Source organism: Microtus oregoni, unplaced genomic scaffold (assembly GCF_018167655.1).
Source record: "Microtus oregoni isolate MIOR12 unplaced genomic scaffold, Mior012 000053F_ref0000044, whole genome shotgun sequence".
NCBI classification, from domain to species: Eukaryota; Metazoa; Chordata; class Mammalia; order Rodentia; family Cricetidae; genus Microtus; species Microtus oregoni.
This window is the reverse complement of record NW_024543829.1, coordinates 12,874,409-12,893,657: the sequence shown is the minus strand read 5'-3', so window position 1 is coordinate 12,893,657 and position 19,249 is coordinate 12,874,409. Positions and strand designations below refer to the sequence as shown.

Genomic DNA, 19,249 nt, shown 5'->3' with positions numbered 1-19,249 from the left:
CCCCAGACTCTGCCCACTACTTGCAATTATCATCCACTACAACCCCCCAAAACTGTAACTTGAAAATGTCTCTAGATATTGTCAAATATCCATGGATTGGAAGGTGAGAACAAATGTTCTGATTTAAAAGACACAGAAGTAAACAATAAAGTATCTATAGATAACCTGACACAGGATCTTTTGGAAAAAATAATTAAAGAAACTAATTGGAATCTTGAATTGCACATTCTTAGCAGTCCGTCGTCATCATCATTGCCATGCATGATAGAAAAGATACACTGAGCAACCGCCATGTAAAGTCCTTTGTAGATGCCAGGCACACAGGGAGGATTAGGGTATGCTCTCTGTTTTGAGAGCCTTGATCCAGAGCTGGAGATCTCCACATTTGCCTACAGGCATTGCTGTGAGCAGAGAAAGTGTTTGAATGACTAATTTTACAACTGGGCCAGGTTCAAGAGAGAAAATGCTCAATAAAATCCAAATGTATACCTTCAGAGAAGGTCTAGATTTTATATGGAGTCCTCCCTCATTCCCATTCCTTGGTGGTCTCTCCCTTTCCCTCTCAATCCAGAACAAAATGGTTGGGGGAAAATATGCAGAAATCAAACATTCGTTCTTACAGAACACAGATGTTTATTCTGGAAATTAATTTTATTTCAATGTGTTTCACCAATTTGATGGAAATGGATTGGTGGAATAAAAAAGAAACTAGTTCATCTGAATTGTGTTTTAGGTCACTCTGTTCTACAGACTGTACTTTCCTGGCCTTGAACAGATCATCTGAACACTCTGCACTTCATTCTCTTCCTCCGTATTCAATTATAATCTTCCAGGGTATTTTATTTGCTCTAGATTGAAACGAAAACTGGGTATTCTCTGCATATTGACTCTCTGTGGTCTGGTCCTCAGCATGGACCCCTAAATTGCTGTTAATTGATTTCAATTCAATTTCATGGATAAATGTCAAACAACATGCAGAGATGAATGAAGTATCTATAGTACCAACTCTGAAAATGCGGGTTACAGTTTTTGTTGTTGTTGTTGTTTGGATGGTTTTTTGTTGTTATTGTTGTTGGTTTGGTTTGGTTTTGGTAACTACTGATCCATCTTTTAAGTTCATAGTTTAATCTCTGAAAGATTTCTGAAAATTTCTATGAACATATAACTTAAACTACAAAATAAAGAGCAGTGTTTCTTTTGAGCATGTGTTGTGAGGCAGCATCAACATACTGTTAAAAACACAGGACACTGATCTGGGCATGGTGCTCCACACCTTTAATTCTAGCATTAGCAAGAGGCAGAGGCAAGTGGATCTCTAATTTAGAGATTATCCTGCTGTACAGACCAAGTTCCAGGACAGTCATTGCTACACACACGCGCGCGCGCGCACACACACACACACACACACACACACACACACACAATAAACAAAAAAACCTGTCTTGAAAAAAAAACCCACAGGAAACTGGAGCTCGACAACCTTTATTGTTCATACCTCAAATCCCCACCTTCCTAGTTATCAACTTTAACCTTTGGTTATTTTATTTGACTTTTTGTGTCTCAGTTGATCCGTCTAGGAAATAAAGATAACAATAGTTTCTATTTCTCATGCTTGTTTTGAAAATTAAACGAAGCATTAACCAATCAATTTACAACAGGGCCTAACCCAGCCCAATCTCTCCATAAATGTTATATTTTATGACTTAATAAGCATGGCTCTGAAAAACAATTTTAGTACAAGAGAAGTTGATGTTTTTTTTAACCTACTGCCCCATTAATGACCACTCTGCCTTCTTGATATTTTGTTATAATAGTGCAATTCTAGAGTCAGCCGCCATAGTTTCACTAACATAATCTTTCCCTTTGCCTTTTAAGCCACCATTTCTGGTATAATGGAAGCCTAAAGACTCCTTTACACTTCCTATTTTTATATGAAAGTATTGTGTCTTAGATGTCTTCTGATCTATGTAGAATTTAACAATTGACTTTGAATTTTCTGTTGGTAGATTACCTATGTGTTTTAGCATGCAGGTCAGGATCCAGTGTGTGACTTATTAGCTCTGAATGTGCACCAGCAATTCTAGATGAGCTTAGATGAGAATGGAGTACATAGGAGAGCATTGCTTAGCATATTTGAAATTCCAAGTTTATCAACAGCATCACCAAAAAGAAAGGAAAAGAAGCAGTAAAACCTGAGACCCTCTCCCCCAAAATGGGTTCATAATTATATTACTTAATTACATCGAGGCTAAATTGTTTGATTATGAAAGCTCTGTGGAAATCTTTTCCCAGGAAAAATGACACTCCTCTTGGATGCTCTCCCTTGGATGAGCTGTCAGGCAGCTTAGACACTGGAGTCCCTCAGTGCTTTGTTAATTTGAAGTGTTGGCCCAGTGGGGCTCTCTGATATTTGAGAACCTTTTTTCTAAGACTTAGCCTTCTACCATATTTTCCTTTGTCTTCCTACTTTACAACTCTTACAGATGCACTCTTTTGCCCAAGCCACCAGCTTAAATTATATTCAATTAATCAAAAGACATTTGTGTTTTGTAAATATAATCAATCATTCCTAAGTAACCATCATCGGCAGCTGTTTGCTGTGAAGTACTATTGAATCTCGTGCGTGTGTGTGTGTGTGTGTGTGTGTGTGTGTGTGTGTGTGTTTTACTGGATGTGAAGCTGTTTATTTGAGTTGTCATTTCCTGGAACATTCTGGTGTCAGTGGACAAAACTTGAGACCAAAACTGCAATATTTAACAGTGCTCATTTGTCATTCAAAAAGTAAAGCGTCTCCTACTCCAAAATTCTTCCAGTTTTATCATTTTCTATGAAGTTGGAATTTGTGGATTTTGATTCTAAAGAAATGAAAGAAAAGAAAGGGAGAACATTACCTGGCTATTGAAATGTGAGACATTTGAGAAACACACATCTAAAATATGAAGTGTGATCATCCTGGTTGTGATTATTACCAAGCATGAGAGGCTGCTCTTAAAAGATATTTATTCGTGTGCTCCTTTGCTCACTCACTTAACAAGTGTTTGATGTGCTGATAGCCTGTCATATCCTACATGCCTGGACCAAAGAGGAAGGAGACACAGACCTTGACATCCTTGAAGTAGAAGAGATACTTGATTCCAAAGCAGCCATAACATTGCTTCAAACACTCCCTAACTGTGATGTGTGCAGTTGACTTTGGATACCTGCCAAGGGAAGGGTGTAGGCAGTTTGTATGGCTGGGCAGAGCAATCTCAACATGGTGATTCTTGCATTCTTGAGCTTTGTTCAATAAAGACAAATAGGAATTCCTGAAGTACAAGAGGACAGAGTCAGGAATTCTCAGCAGCAATGCATATGTTAAAGGGAGGAAGGTGTGGTCAGGAAAGTCTTGGGATGGAAAAACAAGGGCTGCAGAATGGCAGGAGATGTACACTTTCCCCTTGATATGTCTGCAAAATGTCAAGTTCTTGCATAATATGCATGTCTTCTTCTTATAAGAAAAATGTTTCCAATGAGGGAGGGGGACTTGATGGGGGAGGGGGAGGGAAATGGGAGGCAGTGGCGGGGAGGAGGCAGAAATCTTTAATAAATAAATAAATTTTAAAAAAGGAAAAAAAATTTAAAAAAAAGGGCTGGAGAGATGGCTCAGCTGTTAAAGGCTAGGCTCACAACCAAAAAAAAAAAAAAACAAAAAACAAAAAACAAAAAGAGGGGGGAACTCTTGATATGGCTATTAGATTGAATACTTTGCTGATATAACTAGTAAGTAAGGAGTGGGGAGGGTGAAAGAGGAATGACCAGGCCTTTCTGACCCAGAATATTCTAGTGAAGATAGTCAAATACATGCCAAGGTATTGGTTAGGTTAGAGTCTTATGCAGCCTTCTCCAGTGCAAAGGCTGTCTCAGAAATGAAGGCACAGATGAGGACATGTTCTTTGCCCAGGTTCTTGTCAGGGCTGCCCTGGAAAAGCTCCAGGAAATCTAACCCAGTGTGATTGATGTAAGGAAATAGCAACTCCCCATGAGGTGAAAGTCATTTAAATTGAAGGACTAGAGATAGTGGGGGCCTTGAGCTCATATAGGGACTGCCTCACACCTAGAAAAGAGATAGCACTTGGAATGGCACTCACCCCAAAGGGCCAGATCCCTGGCTATACTATAAGTACCAAATATGTTTACTTAATGGTGTGATGTGCTAGCCATTCACTGTACACAACAGTGATTCTTCCCAGGTAATAGCCCCACGCAGGAGATAAAACTCCCGTGACAGCCACTGTACAGAAGAAGAAAGTAAAGTTACATGGCCTACTCAAGGTGATGCAGCTGTCTGTCCTGTGGGAAATGTAAATCAAGCCCTTTGACTTTAATCCTAATCCTACTGGTAGGCACCCTGGAATGCTGGTTTACTGAAAGAGCATTCCCAGGATGGTTCAAGGAACACTATCTCTGAGCCTGTCAAGAGATAATATACAGAAAAAGAAAAATTTATACTGTAAACAAATGGGTTAAGGAAACTCCCTCTTACTAATTTCTTTTTTCAACAAAGTCATTTGATGAAAGAATGTGTTTTGAGCACACTATCCTGAAAATGATGACTCAGATGTCCTTCATGGTGCTAAAATCCAATGAATTAGATCTGTTTTCATTTTATGTGTTCTGGCAACCTTTAGGACCATGTGGAGGTTCCATAACTGGCCTGTAAAGACCATACCTAAGCAGCTCTTGTACTTCCCCAAAAGAAAACTTTGCCTGATGTGTGGCTCCTTAGCCATACTTTCCGGGTTTGTTTTATTTAAAATAAATAGAATATTACTATTGAAATATGTTAAATCTTCCTTCTGCCATGTTTTTCTGTGAATCTTAGTTTTTCTACAGGAAATTTTTAAAACATTTCAGGAATTCTGTCTTTTCTTGCTTTAGATTCTCTTTTTCCACAATTATTTTATGAACAAGAGATAAGAGACCAATGACCCTGGATCAAGAGTCCCATTGAAGTCACTGTTCTTTACTGCTTTTAGAGAACAATACAGTCACTTTATTTTTTTTCTTTTTTTATTATTTATTTATTTATTAAAGATTTCTGTCTCTTCCCCGCCACCGCCTCCCATTTTCCTCCACCTCCCCCAATAAAGTCCCCCTCCCTCCTCAGCCCGAAGAGCAATCAGGGTTCCCTGCCCTATGGGAAGTCCAAGGAACCCCCACCTCCATCCAGGTCTAGTAAGTTGAGCATCCAAACTGCCTAGACTCCCACAAAGCCAGTACGTGCAGTAGGATCAGAAACCCATTGCCATTGTTCTTGAGTTCTCAGTAGTCCTCATTGTCCGCTATGTTCAGAGAGACCGATTTTATCCCAGGCTTTTTCAGACCCAGGCCAGCTGGCCTTCGTGAGTTCCCAATAGAACATCCCCATTGTCTCAGTGTGTGGGTGCATCCCTTGCGGTCCTGAGTTCCTTGCTCGTGCTCTCTCTCCTTCTGCTCCTGATTTGGACCTAGAGAATTATGTCCGATGCTCCAATGTGGGTCTCTGTCTCTGTCTCCTTTCATCGCCTGCTGAAGGTTAATATTCAGGAGGATGCCTATATGTTTTTCTTTGGGTTCTCCTTATTTAGCTTCTCTAGGATCACTAATTATAGGCTCAATGTCCTTGGTTTATGGCTAGAAACCAAATATGAGTGAGTACATCCCATGTTCCTCTTTTTGGGTCTGGCTTACCTCACTCAGGATAGTGTTTTCTATTTCCATCCATTTGCATGCAAAATTCAAGAAGCCCTTGTTTTTTACTGCTGAGTAGTACTCTAATATGTATATATTCCATACTTTCTTCATCCATTCTTCCATTGAAGGGCATCTAGGTTGTTTCCAGGTTCTGGCTATTACAAACAATGCTGCTATGAACATCGTAGAGCATATACTTTTGTTGTATGATAGGGCCTCTCTTCGGTATATTCCCAAGAGTGGTATTGCTGGGTCCAGGGGTAAGTTGATCCCGAATTTCCTGAGAAACTGCCACACTGCTTTCCAAACTGGTTGCACAAGTTTGTATTCCCACCAGCAATGGATGAGTGTACCCCTTTCTCCACAACCTCTCCAGCAAAGGCTGTCATTGGTGTTTTTTATTTTAGCCATTCTGACAGGTGTAAGGTGGTATCTTAAAGTTGTCTTGATTTTCATTTTCCTAATCGCTAAGGAGGTTGAGCATGACCTTAAGTGTCTTTTGGCCATTTGAACTACTTCTGTTGAGAATTCTCTGTTCAGCTCAGTGCCCCATTTTATAATTGGGTTGATTAGCCTTTTACGGTCTAGTTTCTTGATATCTTTATATATTTTGGAGATCAGTCCTTTGTCAGTTGCGGGGTTGGTGAAGATCTTCTCCCAGTCAGTAGGTTGCCTTTGTGTCTTAGCGACAGTGTCCTTTGCTTTACAGAAGCTTCTCAGTCTCAGGAGGTCCCATTTATTCAATGAGGTCCTTAATGTCTGTGCTGCTGGGGTTATACGTAGGAAGTGGTCTCCTGTGCCCATGTGTTGTAGAGTACTTCCCACTTTCTCTTCTATCAGGTTCAGTGTGTTCGGACTGATATTGAGGTCTTTAATCCATTTGGACTTGAGTTTTGTGCATGGTGATAGATATGGATCTATTTTCATTCTTCTACAGGTTGACATCCAGTTTTGCCAGCACAATTTGTTGAAGATGCTCTCTTTTTTCCATTGTATACTTTTAGCTCCTTTATCGATAATCAGGTGTTCATAGGTTTGTGGGTTAATGTCAGGGTCTTCTATTCGATTGCATTGGTCGACTTCTCTGTTTTTATGCCAATACTAAGCTGTTTTCAATACTGTAGCTCTGTAGTAGAGTATGAAGTCAGGGATGGTAATGCCTCCAGACGATCCTTTGTTGTATAAGATTGTTTTGGCTATCCTGGGTTTTTTGTTTTTCCATATAAAGTTGATTATTGTCTTCTCCAGATCTGTGAAGAATTTTGATGGCATTTTGATGGGGATTGCATTGAATCTATAGATTGCTTTTGGTAGAATTGCCATTTTTACTATGTTGATCCTACCAATCCAGGAGCAAGGGAGATCCTTCCATTTTCTGGTGTCCTCTTCAATTTCTTTCTTCAAAGACTTCAAGTTCTTGTCAAATAGATCTTTCACATCCTTGGTCAGAGTTACCCCAAGATATTTTATGCTATTTGTGGCTATCGTGAAAGGTGATGCTTCTCTAATTTCCCTCTCTGTTTCCTTATCCTTAGTGTGTAGGAAGGCCACTGATTTTTTTTTGGAGTTGATCTTGTATCCTGCCACATTACTAAAGGTGTTTATCAGCTGTAGGAGTTCTTTGGTAGAGTTTTTGGGGTCGCTTATGTATACTATCATATCATCTGCAAATAACGAGAGCTTAACTTCTTCTTTTCCGATACGAATCCCTTTGATCCCCTTATGTTGTCTTATTGCTATTGCTAGAACTTCAAGCACTATATTGAAGAGGTATGGAGAGAGTGGACATCCTTGTGTTCCTGATTTTAGTGGGATGGCTTTGAGTTTTTCTCCGTTTAATTTAATGTTAGCTGTCGGCTTGCTGTAAATAGCTTTTATTATATTTAGGTATGACCCTTGTATCCCTAATCTCTCCAAGACTTTTATCATAAAGGGGTGTTGAATTATGTTGAATGCTTTTTCAGCATCTAATGAAATGATCATATGGTTTTTTTCTTTCAGTTTATTTATATGGTGGATTACATTGATCGATTTGCGTATATTGAACCAGCCCTGCATCTCTGGGATGAAGCCTACTTGATCATGATGGATAATTTTTCTAATGTATTCTTGGATTCGGTTTGCCAGTATTTTATTGAGAATTTTTGCGTCGATATTCATGAGTGAGATAGGCCTGTAATTCTCTTTCTTGGTTGAGTCTTTGTGTGGTTTTGGTATCAGGGTAACTGTAGCTTCATAAAAGGAATTTGGCAATGACTCTTGTGTTTCTATATTGTGAAATACATTAAGGAGTATAGGTATTAGCTCTTCTTGGAAGTTCTGGTAGAATTCTGCATTGAAACCATCTGGTCCTGGGCTTTTTTTCGAAGGGAGATTTTTGATAACAGTTTCTAGTTCTTCACGACTAACAGGTCTATTTAGATCGTTCACCTGGTCTTGGTTTAGCTTTGGTATATGGTACTTATCTAAAAAAAGCCCATTTCTTTTGCATTTTCTAGTTTTGTGGCATACAGGCTTTTGTAGTAAGATCTAATGAGTCTCTGAATTTCCTCTGTGTCTGTGGTTATGTCCCCCTTTTCATTTCTGATCTTATTTATTTGCGTGTTCTCTCTGTCGTTTAATTAGTTTGGATACGGGTTTGTCGATCTTGTTGATTTTCTCCAAGAACCAACTTTTTGTTTCATTGATTCTTTGGACTGTTTTCTGTGTTTCTCTTTTGTTGATTTCTGCCCTCAGTTTGATTATTTCCAGTCTTCTACTCCTCCTGGGCGTGTCTGCTTCTTTTTTTTCTAAAGCTTTCAGGTGTTCTGTTAAGTCTCCGATGTATACTTTCTCTGTTTTCTTTAAGTGGGCACTTAGTGCTATGAACTTTCCTCTTAGCACTGCTTTCATAGTGTCCCATAGGTTTGAGTATGCTGTCTCTTTATTTTCATTAAATTCAAGGAAGACTTTAATTTCTTTCTTGATTTCTTCCTTGACCCAGGTGTGGTTCAGTAGTTGACTGTTCAGTTTCCATGAGTTTGTCGGCTTTCTGGAGGTAGGATTTTTGTTGAATTCTAACGTTAATCCGTGGTGATCTGATAAGATGCAGGTGGCCACTGATATTCTTTTGTATCTGTGGAGGTTTCCTTTGTTTCTGAGTATGTGGTCAATTTTCGAGAAGGTTCCATGAGCTGCAGAGAAGAAGGTATATTCTTTCCTATTTGGGTGGAATGTTCTATAGATGTCTGTTAAGTCCATTTGCTTCATTACCTCCAGTAGTTCTCTTACTTCTCTATTAGGTTTCTGTCTGATTGACCTGTCCATTGTTGAGAGAGGTGTATTGAAGTCTCCTACTACTAGTGTGTGTGTTTTGATGTCTGCCTTGAGTTTTAGTAATATTTCTTTTACATAAGTGGGTGCTTTTATATTAGGGGCATAGATATTCAGAATTGAGACGTCATCCTGACGAATTGTTCCTCTTATAAGTATAAAGTGTCCATCTTGATCTCTTCTGATTGATTTTAGTTTGAAGTCAGTTTTGTTAGAAATTAATATGGTCACACCTGCTTTTTTTCTTAGGACCATTTGCTTGAAAGACCTTTTCCCAACCCTTTACTCTGAGTTTATGCCTGTCTTTGTGGTTGAGTTGTGTTTCTTGCAAACAGCAGAATGTTGGATCCAATCTCTTAGCCTGTGCCTTTTTATAGGTGAATTGGGACCATTAATATTAAGTGATATTAATGACCAGTGGGTGTTTACCCCGGATATTCTTATTGTTTTTGGAAGTAGAATTTGTGTGTCTCCCTTCTTTGAGTTGTGCTAGTGAAGGGTCGCTAGATGCCTCAGTTATTGTAGGCAGTGTTGACAATGTTGGATTCCTTGGGTTGCGATTTTCCTTCTATTACTTTCTGTAGGGCTGGATTCGTGGCTACGTATTGTTTAAATTTGTTCTTATCCTGGAATGTCTTGTTTTCTCCATTTATAGTGAATGAAAGCTTGGCTGGGTATAGTAGTCTGGGCTTGCATCCATGGTCTCTTAGCTTTTGAAGTACATCTATCCAGGACCTTCTGGCTTTCATGGTTTCCATAGAGAAGTCAGTTGTAAGTCTGATCGGTTTACCTTTATAAGTTACTTGGCCTTTTTCCTTTGCAGCTCTTAATATTCTTTCTTTAACCTGTATATTTTGTGTTTTGATTATTATATGGCGAGGGGATGTTTTTCTTTGATCCAGTCTGTTTGGTGTTCTGTATGCTTCTTGAATATTCAAAGGAATATCTTTCTTTATGTTGGAAAAGTTTTCTTCCATAATTTTGTTAAAAATATTTTCTGGGCCTTTGAGCTGTGACACTTTTCCTTCTTCTATTCCTATTATGCTTAGGTTTGGTCTTTTTAGTGTGTCCCATAATTCCTGAGAATTTGTTGACTTTGCAGTTTTCTTTGATCAGTGTGTTTATTTTCTCTATGGTGTCCTCAGAATCTGAGATTCTTTCTTCTATTTCTTGTATTCTATTGATTATGCTTGTTTCTGTAGGCTCTGCTCGTTGACCTAGATTTTCCATATCCAGCTGGTACTCATTTTGTGTTTTCTTCCTTGCTTCCATTTCAGTTTTCAATTCTTGAACTGTTTCCATTACCTGTTTGATCGTTCTTTCTTGGTTTCTTGGGGTATTATGTACGTATTTACTCATTTCTTCAAATTTTTGGTTATACTTCTCATCCATTTCTATAAGGGCATTTTTCACATGTTGTTTAAGGGACTCTATTGCTTTCATAAAGTCAATTTTTTCTACTTCTTCTGTGTTAGGGTGTTGAAGACCTTCTGTTGTAAGATCATTGGGTTCTGGTGTTTTCATGCTGTTTTTCAGATTATTGGGTGAATTCTTACCTTGGCGCCTGCCCATCTCCTCCTATTGATGCTATCTAAGGGGTCTTTTAAAACTGGTTCAGGTTTCCCTGCTGGCCAGGGGCTCCTCTTACAAAATGCCCTCGCTCTGTTTCCTGGTTCCTGACGGGGCCAAGATCCCTCTCACCTCTCAGAAGGGTCTTCAGGAATAGGACCCAGCTCCTCCTTTGCCAGGGACCTCGCCAACCAAAGGCCTACCTATTTGATTTAATTGTAGTGGTGTGATCTGCTCTCGGTGTTGCGCGCAGTCCCTGCAGCCTGCGTCTGCTGCCACGATGGTTCCCGCCACCTGCGGCCTGTGTCCTCTGCTGCCGCTCCGGTCCCAGCTGGTCCCAGCCGGTCCCCGCTCTGGTCCCAGCCGGTCCCTGCCGGCCGCCTCCGCTGGCCGGGTCCCAGCCGCCTCAATACAGTCACTTTAAAGTGCTACAGAAAATCATCTTGTTTAAAGTTATTAAAAATCCTCTCATCATTCATTTTAACTTTTGTTTATTTAATTTTTAATGTGTAGATGTTGGTTTGCTTTTTTTCTGAGAAAATTTTGGTCTTGCCTTTTCATAATTGTACTTAATGAAGCAAATGCCCATAACAATTGAGGAATTAGAAATGTCAAAAGTGTTTCAACCCTTTTTCTTGTTTCCTCTTTTTGGTCATTTCTAAAAATGGGTTCGTGGTCATAAGGCATGTGTGACTCTTCCTCATGTACTTTTGAGGGAACTTCTTGTTTTTTCATTCAATATCTTCCCTATTGTGGGAGGTTACATAGTGTCTGGCTTTCACATAAGACCATGGAAAATATATTTTTAAGCCTAGAAATTGCTGAGAACGTGTTCTGAGATTCAAATTCATTTGCAAGTTTCACTAGCACACTTGGCGTCCTTACATCTCATTCAGCTGAAAAGGCATTTCTGCTGGCGTATACAGAAAGACAGCTTATGTATGCGTTGATCTGTAGGATGTGTCCATGGGATAAAATAAGATTTGTTTAACATGGCTCTTTTTGATTGCCGTTTGCCTTGTAGTTTGGATGTGGTGTGGGAGAATCTGTAGTCATTTTAAAGCTATAGGCTATCTGAATGTTGCAGTTACTATTTTAGCATTTGATTAGAATACCATTTTAGTGTACAAGTAAACATAATGGAGGCATCCAATTGTTCCCTTTCCAATAGAAAACCAGGAGGGACCGTGAGAGATTAAATCCAAGAGAATGGATTCAATTAATCCTCATTTTCTACAGTTTGCAATGGTAAAGGAAGCAATAGCTTCTTAGAGAAGAGGGGTCATAGACTACAACAATGTAGTATTACAATTAGTGTCTGAGTGAATTTTCTCCCACTCAGAATGGAGTACATGCAATCCTGACATGGATTTGTCTGGAAGAGCTAGATACCTCACTGAAACAGCATCATCGAATAGTAGGATGGCTTACAAGGAGGTTATTGTATTTTAGTGATTATGTCATAAGAGACACATTAAACAGAGAAGACACAGTTCCTTCTGCTCAGAGCTCATGGTCTAAGAACAATGGCTCTATATGGGACATTTGAACTAAGTCTCAAAAAGGTAGGTGTGGGAGAATAAAGAACAAAATTAGAACTCTTGTAAGCCTGTAGTTTAAGGGGTGAAGGATGTTTCTGTAAATCTGAAGCATTAGGTGAGCGAGAAGTGGTAGGATGTAGATCCAGTGAAAATGTCAGCTTGTGAAGGCAGAACTGAACGCAAAGCTAAGTGTGAGGATGCTATAGGCAGCAGCAGCCTTTGATGATTGCTAAGTATGAGACTGGCATGATAGGACTTATTTCTAAAAGAAAAATTCAGGTAAGTTGTTTTTAAGTTACTGAGGAACAGAACAGGGAGATCCCAACATTGTTAAAGCGTTGCTTTGGAGTTCCTAAGTATACATATTGTTGTGTGGTAAGTTAGCCAGCTTCTACCTTACTCAGCTAAATACATCAAAGGGGAAATGATGGGATTCCAGGGGTGCTGCCTTTTTGTGTCTCCACACTTTCTGCATCATGCTAACTTTTCCCTTGCAAAAGTTGTGGTTTAGTCAGCTCCCAGTGAGTTCTGTTTCAGTAAACTTTCCTAAACATAGGTCTGTGGGAAATGTTGAAATGTATTAGGAATATCTGGTCCAACCTGCATGGTTACCTAGTTTTGAAAATCATCCCTAAAGTCATTATTCCCTTTAAGCTGTGATTAGTCTCAAGTGCAAGCAATAGGATCAGAAAGTTTCTAGTGGGTATGTGATCATAACAGACAAAACAGAGTGTCAAAAGACATGGACTCTATCAGATGGTTTGCTTTTAATATTACTAATGCTGTCATATTAGATCATCATCTGATCAGTTGGTGACACCGTCATCTCTAGAACTTATGATATCCTTGATTTTACAGCCCTTCAGCCCTCATTCCCTTTAAATAAGTCAAAATTTGAAGGTACAAGTTAGATAGTCATATGCTCAGTCTTGGGCTCAAGTCCTACTGTACTGGTAATCACTGTATTATCTTAGACAAATGAATTAGTCTTATGGGTCTGTTCTTTTTCTTCTTTACAGTGAGAACAATTTATCTTGAATAGCTGATGGGATATTTGAAATAATTTAGATGGTGACTGGCCTTTTCTAAGCCATTAAAAATAACAATAGTAATTTCAATTATTGTTCTTAGATTCTAATTACCAGAAAAACAGATATAGGTGGTCCAGCAGAGAAAGTAATCTCAGGAACAATTCAGCTTTCAAGTCTTTGTGTCTGTAAACCATTACAAATTCAGCTTGACCAGAGCCAAACCCCACAGCAGAAACACCCACATAAATAAGAGAACAGAGGTTGCTCCTGAGCAGCCAAACTCACCCATGACTATACATGAAGATAATATAGGAGGTCTCTGTTCATTGTTAATAGTGAACAGCATGTAACAGATGTCTAGTAAATGTGACATAGAGTTAAAATGACACTCCTGCAGCAAGAGGAAGGTGTGACTTTTCCTATCCTTTGCTCTTTGTCAATGACTTCCACCTAAGTAATTCTGTACATGGAAAGTTTGTATAGTCCTGTGGGAAAGATGGAACAAGAAGGGTGGTGTAACTCTGCCACATCAGTCATTTGTGATAGACAGAGAAAACCACCAAGGCAGAGAATCTGGAGAATCTGGTGCTGTCTACAATTTATCTGCTAAGTTCTCAAGAAACCTTGGCTTTCAGAATTATCATGTCCGCAGGCTCAGGTGTTCTCAGAATCTCTTTGTAGGAGCCAGTCATGATGAACTAAATAGAAATAGACCACCCAAAGGAAGTTCTTTACTTCCAACCATTTACACCTGCCAGTGTAGGACTGCCAGTGTAGGACTCAGCCACGGATAAGTTTAAGGGAGGCCTGAGTCTCAGTAGTTTACCCTGAGGCAATACCTGATTGCAGGAAGAACCACAAACTGAGATTACCTGAGCACCACCCAAGAACAGACCATCCAAAGGGAATGCCTAACATTCCACCTGCTGTAGATAGGATCACCTGCCGGCACAGTCACCAAGACACCCCTAGACAAATGTCAGCCAATCAGAGGTCCTGAACCTTAGAAACCCCTCACCCCCACGTTTACTACTATAAAAACCTAACTCTAACTGATCTCGCGGCTCTCTGTTTATGCCAATATGTTGGACATACGGATAGACTGAGTTTGCAAACTTGTGTAGAATAAAGGATCTTTGCATTTTCATACGGGACTCTGTCTACTTGTTGGTTTTTGGGGGACTTCGTGGATCTGGGCATAACGCTCTTCATATAAAGAAACCCAAGGAATTATGATGATCACTGATGCTTGTATCACTGTTCCTCTTTGCTTTCTGTGATAATGGCATCTTTTGAAAGGAATATATTTAAAGCATAATTGAAATTATTCTGACTTACCGCTTTAATAAATGTGTGAAAAATATAATGCATCATGTCTCAAAGGCTATATACCTGCTATATTTTCTATAGGCCATAGAACCACTGAGCCATCTCATTTCAGGCAAACATTAGAATGAAGAAACTTTTTATGAACTGCTTTGTACTAGAATTACTGTTTCTGAAGAAAAAAATGTATGGTTTTATATTTTATAGTTGAATAATTTTAAATGAAGTCATTTAAATATAATTTTTGCTAATACTAAAATCTTTGTAGAAAAAGTTTTCAGACACCATTGTCTTCATGAAATACAAAATATCTGTCAAGAGAACTCCATGTTTGATGTTTTCACTTTTTATGATCAAACATGAATTAAGCATGGAGGAGAGTATACAATTAAATACTGCATATGTCCAATATGCCTGCTACCTAGTTTTTGTACTTCTGGCAATTCTCATTTGGCATAAAGACAGGAATTGCAATTCCTGTCTCTACTTCTTAAGATAAAGGCATTACGTTGATGCTTCTATCAACTGCAGAAATAGAGTCTTTCTTATTCTGATGACTGCTTGTCCCTTTTATCTCTGTTTTTTTTAAGCTAAGAAATATTCAAGCACTTAAATGACAGAGGATAATAAACATAGGCACATTTGCCTAATATAAGTGGTAAGAATTTGGGGTCCATGTTTCAGATACTTGCAGTAGAAGAGTTAAAACATGGCTAGAATCTATTTTGCACCTTTCCACCCTACTGTCCCCTCTTCTCTCTAACTGTAGTCCATGGTTATCCCTGGTCTGAGGTTGTTTTAACATATTTTTTTTTGTAAATATACACAAAAGAGTATCATACTGTTTTATGCTTTTGAGCTTACATAAATGCTATTTTATAGTCAGATTTACTCTGTTTTACCTCCCTCTCTTATTGAGGTGAATGTTTGGTCCCTTCATAGCTGGTCTTCTTTATACTATATTCTTTCTAATATACACAGTTGTATCCATAAATGCCTGGGATCATCGGGTTGGCTGCCTTCCACAAGTTTTAAATGGAGTAGCCATTGAGTTTAAATATGATGGAATTTTCTTTATGATTTCTTTTTTAACTCTAATTATTGCAGTTTTCTTTAAGTTTCTAAAAACATTATGTTAAATTATTAAATTCCACTTCTGTTGGGTAAAGGTTATAACGTGATCTCTAGAATCATGGTTTTCATCTTGTAGGTCATGACCCCTTGGGGTTAAACAACCCTTTCACAGGGGTCACATAGCAGATAGCCTGCATATCAGATATTTACATTATGGTACACCGTAGCAAAATTATAATTATGAAGTAGCGATGACAATAATTTTATGGTTGGGGTCACCACAACCTGAGGACCTGTATTAAAATGTTACAGCATTAGGATGGTTGAGAAGGTTGAGTATCAATTCTTTGGTATTTGTTGAGAGTTAATTTTGTCTTCTTACCTGGTCTGCTTTTCAAAACTGCATTGTGTTAACTTAGAAAAGATGGTATGTTAGCCTTTCTTTTCTGGAAATAATCTGACATCTGTTTATTACAGCAAACTTGATACTGTAACTCAACAAACTCATGTATAAATATTAGTGAATCTTTTTCTTTTGACCTATCAGATTTGGGGAGAAGCATATTTAATGTTCCAATGAGGATTGTGATGTTACAAATTTTATCTCCATGTGGTTTGAGACTTTGTTGCTTTATGCATTGGAGTCTATAGCCCTTCCTAACTCTTAGAAATGACATTCTCTGCAAGTCTGTTTCATTATCTATAATTATCACAGAACCAGCACTCTCTTTTGGATAGCTTTTCTTTTTCTACTCTAGTTTCAACTTATCAAAATCATTGTTCTCTAGTTGACTTTGTTATAAACAGTGTCAAGTAAGATTTTTTTAAAAAATCTCTAACCCAAGCTATCAGATAATAGGGAAGTTTGTTCTGTTTGCCCTCATTGTGCTTACTTACTGTTTTTGTAATTTTCCAACTTTTTTAAGTTAAAGTTGCATTTTTAAATTTCCCTTCTCCCTTTTGCTTAATTGGTTTACATAATCCACTATCCATTTTCCTTCTATTATTTAAAAGTTTGTACATCTTTCTTCTGTTCTTCCATTAAAATATGTGAACATTTTATGTGCATGTGTTAATGAAATGAGACAGTAATCGCAGATTGTTCCAGTATGTTCTTTCACACACACACACACATCACCATGTATTATTGTCAACTGGTAGTTTCCTTAGGCCGCCGTATACCTCCACAGGTACATTATTACTTGGTTATTATGGAGTGGTTTTTTTTTTATCATTTCTGCACTGTTTTTTTTGTAAATATTTACTTTCCCTTTGTCTCAATTTCCACATGTGCTAATTGGAATTATAGTAGGATCTATCATAAATTTAGTTTGATAATTAAATGAGCTAGTTCAGTTCTTACTATGTAAGAATGAGTCCAAACTTCACTCTTATCTGGAGATTGCTCAGTTGTTTACTAACATTTTTATTAACTAATATTCCTTCCTTCTGAATCAGCAGTCGTCTTCCTAAAATGGACCCCACAGTAGTTTTGTAATAAATGCCCAGCTAATTTTAAAGTGTTTTTATTTTGCTGTCTTTGAGTGATGTGTAATCAGATGTGACATTATAGATGAGTTACTTTTTCCTAGAATTAAGAACCTTTTGTGCTAATAGCTTGCACTTTCACCAGGATTTATTGGAGGGCTCATTTGTTCCTGTTTCTCCTCTCTTCTGCTTTATTTTGGTTCCTCCATCTGAGAGCTGAGCTGTTCTGTGGGGCAGGGGTTTGAGTAGGATTCAGTTGTGAGGAGTGCGATTAAGCTATGATGTAAGTAATTATCTCCTCAAACGTTTTCTGTCTTAGAAATCAAGTGTCTGGCCCTGTCTTCTAGCCCTTAGCTTTACTGGAAAATCTTCTTTATGACTTCCTATGTGATTTCCTCAGAACCAGCCTTTCATTTCATATTTCTCTTCAGTTGTGTTTCTAATCCTATTTAACATTTCCATTGAGATTTTAGATAAAATAGGTTTGAGATTCACAGAAAAGTTACAAAGTTTGCTCAGGGGTCTTCCATCCTGCACACCCGGGGCTCCCTGTTATTATCACAATGTATTTGCTTCAATTAGAAAAAAACATGATGATGTGGAAGATTAAAGCTTCTGTGGCTTAGTCAGAGTCAGTTGGTTTGCAGCTAACAACAGGTTTTCTCTACTAATATCCCATCTAAGTACCACACTTCATCTAGTCACCTTGTCTCCCTGGATTCCCTGGGCTGAAGGGTTTCTTAGACCTTCTTTACTTTGGTTGATTGACGTTTCAAGGGGCACAAGTCAATCCTCTTGACTGGGATTTGACTAATGGTCTCTGGGTTAAGACAAGCGGTTGTTTTTCAAGAAGATGGATAAATTACCATTTTTATTACATTATATCAGTGGTATGTACTCTCAAGGTGACATCACACCTAGATGAGGTATGTTGCCCTTTAGTTTCATTCTTTTCCATTCTGTAACTGCTTGGCAGGTGTGCAGGTTAGCAAAACTAAGCTCATGCACATCCTTATCAGCTTTTATCTCTAGAATGTTTTCCTTCTCACAGAACTTCACAACTCCCTTTCTCCCCTGACTACCACCACTGAATGATTTCCATCAAGTTTTAATGTAAACCAACATGGTCTGCTCTTACAACCTTGCCATGTAATTTCTCTTCATAATCTTTTTTTCATGTAAACATTTTTTTTTATTTTTCCATTCAAAAATTTACACTTCCCTCCTCCCAGTCCCCTCCCTGCTTGAGAGAGGGCAGGGAACCCTGCCCTGTGGGAAGTCCAAGGGCCTCCCCACTACATCCAGGCCTAGGAAACTGTGCATCCATATAGACTAGGGTCCCAAAAAGCCACAACATGCCATAAAAACAAGTCCCAGTGCCTTTATCAATGGCTTCTCAGTTAGCCCCCATTGTCAGCCACAATCAGAGAGTCCGGTTTGATCACATGCTCATTCAGTCCCAGTCCAGTTGGATTTGGTGAGCTCCCATTAGAACAGGCACGCTGCCTCAGATGGTGGACCAACCCCTCGAGGTCCTGACTTCCTTGCTTGTCTTCTCCCTCCTTCTGCCCTTCAACTGGATCTGGGAGCTCAGTACATTGTTCTGATGAGGGTCTCTTTTTTTTCCCTAAGGAAACAAAACTCTTTCCCTTTGACCTGATGCTTGACATCCAGGGACTGTATCTGAAAAATCAGCACAGGCTGTCTTCTGTGATACCCAGTGTGTAACAGCAAAGAAGGGGTTGAGAAGGCCTGAGAAAATCAAGACTATAAACACTAGCAATCCCTAACCAATTTGCCTTCTGCTCTCACCCATATTTTCAGTTTTTCTGTGTATGTTTTACAAAACTTTGTAAAAAATAAACACAAATATGTTAAATAGAATAATTTATTTTCACATATTTAATCATAAAATGCATAATAATTAAAATCTCATATATCTCACAGTGACAATAATTATACTAATAAGTTGGCATTCTTCCAATCAAAAACAAATTAAGTTGGCCTATTAGATTACACAGAGATCATATAACTCACAGAGGCTTGATATTTCTGTATTTTATTTTAGATAATTTGAAACATGGTCCTAGATTCTTCCTAATGATCCAAGGTGTGGAAGTGCTAGCCTAAATATACCAACTGAAGCCCTAGAGAGAGGAGGGTCCTTCTTGCCATCCTCTTTCCACATAAGGCTTG

At 38.6% G+C, this 19,249-nt stretch overlaps 1 protein-coding gene across 5 annotated transcripts in view; it reads left to right on the top strand.

Annotated features, from left to right (window-relative positions):
• Cpq (carboxypeptidase Q) overlaps positions 1-19,249 on the top strand; it is a 357,049-nt gene that overhangs the window by 195,286 nt on the left and 142,514 nt on the right. The window lies entirely within an intron of this gene.